The sequence below is a fragment of the Akebia trifoliata genome, chromosome 6, assembly GCF_017979445.1.
Source record: "Akebia trifoliata isolate Shusen 1 chromosome 6, ASM1797944v1, whole genome shotgun sequence".
NCBI classification, from domain to species: Eukaryota; Viridiplantae; Streptophyta; class Magnoliopsida; order Ranunculales; family Lardizabalaceae; genus Akebia; species Akebia trifoliata.
In genome coordinates this window covers 13,362,720-13,368,014 of record NC_141380.1, presented here as the reverse complement: position 1 = coordinate 13,368,014, position 5,295 = coordinate 13,362,720, and positions in this window count along the sequence as shown.

Sequence of the window (5,295 nt, the reverse complement as noted above, 5' to 3'; positions counted from 1 at the left end):
TTCAATTTAAGGTTTGGGTGAAATGAGAACAATTTTAGGTTAAGGGTAAAGTGGGAAGTTGATTTTCGTAGATTTGAGGGTCCATGGGCTTTGAATAGGTTTATGGTGTTTTACGAATTTCGAGGCGGAGTGGTGGATGATAGATGAAGGGTAGGTCTCCCAAGTCTCATCATTTTAATTTTTCAATTTTTTTTTTGTATTTTTCTTAAAGTTGTTGATTTGATCAAAAATGCCGCGTGTGGCAATTTGGGCTTTTTGGACTCGTTGGAGAATTTATCGATTTTTTTGATGTAAGCGAGGAGCGGTGATGTTGAACACGTGTTGGACGGGTCCCAACCCTCTTCATAGGTCCCCTTAGACCATTGGGATGTCTTAGGGCCTTAGTTTAATTAAATTGCCACTTTTTAACTTTTTGGGCCTTTGAGGCCCGTTGCCCTATTTTGTTGGAAAATCGGTATTTCAAATGGACCGGGGTAGATGGGAGTGTGCCGAATCCTTTTGGTGGACCTAATAACCCATTGAGAGGTGTTAGAGGCTTGGATTTTGGCAAAAATGTCATATTTCGATGATTCGGGCCATCGAGGCTCGTTGGTCGAATTTATTGGAACATTACTGTTTTTGGGCCCTTTCAAGTGAGGGCCCATTCAAATTGGGGTGTCTACAATGTCCATAAAACTCCCTCAAACCATTAGATGGTCTGGTGAAATAAATTTTTCGTAGACCTGAATAAAAAATGAGAGAATATCTTCTACTTCCGCAATATCCGCTACCACCTGAAATAAGTCCAGTCCTTTAGTAAAATTCTTCACTCTCCATGATTGGTTCAGCTTCAAGGTACCACCTTCCTTTACCAGATTCCATCTGAGGACCTAAATAATACATAAATCAAAATAAATTACCATAAACATTGCTCATATTTTCATTGGTAGATCAATAAGCTAGGCTTCCTTGAATCAACCTTCTTTTTCTCTATTTTCATATATTCTTTAATATATTTTCGCAACAATCCTATGGGAAATTTATAGTCAAAACCCTAAATCCTAATTTTATTTAAGATGCAGCCTCAAACCATAATCTCATACAATTCCATTATATAGAGCAAAGCCAAAATTATCTAACAATGTCATAACCCAAAACCTTAGCTTTCTCCCCAAATTCAAAGTATCTGTTTTCCGGATTAGAACATGGAACAACAATATTTACAGCTAATAATCTTTTTAAGATTGCATAAAATTTAATACGAATTCGAAGAATCAATCAAGAAATTGCCAAATTTAAATCTAATTAACTTTAAAAGAGAGAGAAAAAGAAGAAATCTTAAAGTTTTTTAGAGAAGATTGAAGGATCGAACCTACATAGCTGTTGGTTGCATCAACAGATCCTTTGAAGGAGCTCCCAAGTAGAAAAGAGAAATCGAGCTGAAGGGTTTTGTGATCGAAAATGGAAGATGAAGAAAGGAGAAACAAGCCTTAAGGTTTTGTGAGGATGGTTTTCGAAACATCGAAGAGGAAAACTTTTGCGAGCTTTTAAAGTTCGCTCCCATTCACTTATTTCGTTCCTGTGAGAATGTGAGATCCAAACCAATTATCTCAATTTCTTCTCTTAAAAAATACAAATTAAAACGGTTTAGTACCGTTTTTACTTAGAAACGGCTTTTAACCGTTTGAGGCTCTCGTTTCTAATTAGCAATTTTCTTGTACTGCGTGCCTTTATCTTATTCTTTAAATAGTTTTTTCATGGGATATCCCTTTAAGAGGTGTAGGTATCTCTTAGTATTGAGCTCATCAATCCACCTTAAGGTAGGTACCATATGCCACTAATTTGTGGGCCCACCACTTTTCTATTAGAATTGGTAGCAAGGGGACTCAATATATTGCTCCATAAAGCTTCATGTAAGGGGGCTCATTTCATTAAATCCCCTAAATTGGGAGTGGATGTGACCCGAAATTCTAATTTTAATTTTAATGAAAATTGCATTTTGGCACTCTTGGACCGACTTGACAATTCAAGAGCTCGTGAGAATCGAATCTCATGATCTGAGTAATTGTGGAATGATAAAAATCAATTTCATTTTGGTAATTGTCAAGTCGGCTCAATAACCCAATTTTTCATAAAAATGTTCTTCGGGTCAATGCATCAGTTTGGGGTTATTTTGGATCAATTTGGCATGAATGATTTTCATTAGAAATTCTCTGGGTCAACTTATCGATTTTTGTGCACGTGGCACTTAAATCCTTTATCCTTTTAAAATAGGGCCCTTGAGTTGACTCGTTAATTTTTCTGCACGTGGCATTCAAATTGATTTTCATTTTTTTAAGATATAACATGCGTGTAAACTCACTTTTTTTTGTAAGTGAGGACTTAAACTGAATTTCGTTTTCATAAGCTTTGGCTATTGAGTTGACTTATCAATTTTTGTGTGCATTTGAATTATTTTACCAATTCATTTATTATGCTTACCACGTGGATTTTGTAAAATTAATTGGAAACATGGTCTTTTTTAAGATTCCTTGAATTCGAAACGTGGAAAGAATGTTTAATTTGACGAAATTGTAGCAACAAGATTAGATTGGCCAACTCGACATGAAATAATGACGATGATTGGACCTTATCTTGACGTTAGTCATTACTTGTTGACCTTAGCATATCTTGGATCATAGTAGAGACTGATCACCTCGATTGGGTGGGTTTGGTGTCTAACACCTTTCGAAACCTTTAACTCGACCCCTTGTCTGTATCTCTTACCTATTACTTCGAATCCATTTTGGAGTTATCTTTTGATTCCTAGAGTATAAAACTAGGTAATGACTCCCAATTCCTAGAAAATCTCCTTAATTTTATTATCTGAAAAAAATTATCGAGGTGCTTTTAGGTACTGATCATCCTTTTTAGGTACTGATCATCCTACCCAAAAGCTTCTGCCATAATAAAGACCAAGAAGGAAGATAAAGGGTCTCATTGTCTCAAACCTCTTGAGCTTCTAAAGAAGTCATGAGGAGTGTCGTTAACCAGGATGGAAAAAAGAGATCGTTGAAACGCATCTCATCACCCGACTAATCCATCTACTCCCTAAGCCTATCAACCCATCATATATCTGAGAAAGTCCCAACATGGCCGTAGGCCTTCTCCAAATCAATTTTGCAAACCACTCCTAGCTTAGCAGACTTTATTCTATAGTCAATGCATTTATTTACGATGAGAACTTCACCCAAGATTTGTAAGTTTGGCTAATGATTGTATCCAAAATCAACTTTAATCTTTCTACAAGTAATTTAGATAAAATCTTGTAGGTCAATCCTATCAAACTGATTGGCCTCAAGTCTGTGATGTCCTCTACCCTTTGGCTTTTAGGAATAAGAGCTACAAAAGAAAATTTGGGACGGTGATCAGAGGTCGGATTTGGGATAATATATTGTAGAAGCAAGCTAAAGTGTTCATCCCATTCATAAGAGACCATGAATCTGTCCAACCTATTTAGCACCACCCTATTTTGATTATTCGACCAAGTAAAACACTTACCACAAAGATGAATATCTAACAATTCATGTTCCTCACAAAATCCTTGAACTTCCTTATACTCGTAGTCACCTTAGACCCCTCGAGTTTTTCAAAATAAAGTTTGATGACATTAAAGTCTTCCCTAGGCACCAAGGTTTACCTAGAAATACTGCACGTCATCAAGTTCTTGCCAAAATTGTATTTGTTTGGCATCATGGTTTGGCCCATAAGCACTAATAAATACCCATTTGAAATCATCACCAACACAACTATAACGAATAGAAACCGAAAAAGCACCAATCAACTCATCTTCAACCTTAACAAATCTTTTGTCCTACTTCACCACTATGCCTCTAAAAGCCCCAATCACAAGAAGAAAAAATTACCCCACATTTTGAATTCCCCAAAGCTCCTTAACCAAATTGCTTTCCAACTACTTGATTTTAATCTCCTATAAAGTCACCATCTAAATCTTACTAGCCCTCATAATCAATTTTACCATAGCCCTCTTTCGCCTATCATTTAAACCCCTAACATTCCAAGAAATAATTTTGATTGACATTGATAACTACTAAATTGACCTCCAACCTTAGATAAACGCGAGACAATATTGTAGGTAGCTTTGTGTAAACAACCCATTTTTACATCTGCCAAATTTGACAATTCATCACCCGATTGTAGTGGATTCCTAATGAGGAGCGCATAATATGTGTAAAGTCGAATGCTTGTAAGAGACCCTCTTCTAATTTATTCTAATTCTCTCAATTTTTTTCTAGTTCTCATGATTCCATCTATTTTTATTTGGTATGCTCGACCTAGAAATTACGCATGCTTAGGATCGCTACACTTTACACTCGATTTACAAGTACATACGTTTAGGTTTATCACACATTTCGATAACCTAGAAAACTCGCAACGTTAGGAAAATCTGACCATAAGACTTAAAAACAATCATATTGGAATTAAAAGAAATCGTTCACCAAAATACACAAAAATTGATAAAATGACAAAATTACCCCTTTGGGTCCCACACCTTTGAAATATCTTGAAAGTACTAATTTTTTGCTCATAATGTGATTTTGAGTCTAACGAGACAACAATTGATAAAAATATAGAAATTTACAAAGAATTACAAAAATGATCAAAATGCCCATTGATATTCGATTTTTTTACTTAGAAACCTCGATACCTAAGAAAAAATAATTAAAATAAACTTCCGACAACATTAATGCACATCGAGAAAATTTAGAAATCCCCATACTTAGGAAAATAAAAAAATTTCATATAAAATGACGATTTTCGTCATGTGAAATGACACCGATTGATTACATAAAATAACGATTTTCATTACATGGAATGACACTAATAAATAGTGATGAGATGATAAAATTGAAATTTTAATTTTAATCACAAAATCGAGTATTGAATTTTTGCCAATAAAAATTTAAAATTTACTTATTACACTATAATTTGAAAGGTCATATTAAATAAAAATAAGATGCCAATAGTAATTGTTAGGGCTCATTATCCACAAATCGAGAAAATTCAAAATCAAATAATCTTGGTATTAATCAATTTATTAATCAACCAATTGTAAATTAAATTAACTAATTGTGCCCATCGATCTTAATTTATGATCAATCATACCAATGTAAAAAATCAATAATTAAATTGATCATCAATCAAGCCAACTAATTAAATTTCGATTGATTAAAAATTCAACAAATAAATTCAATTTTAATTTATCTCACAACGGATCAATCTAATACATGATCCATCTTTAAATCTTGGACCAAT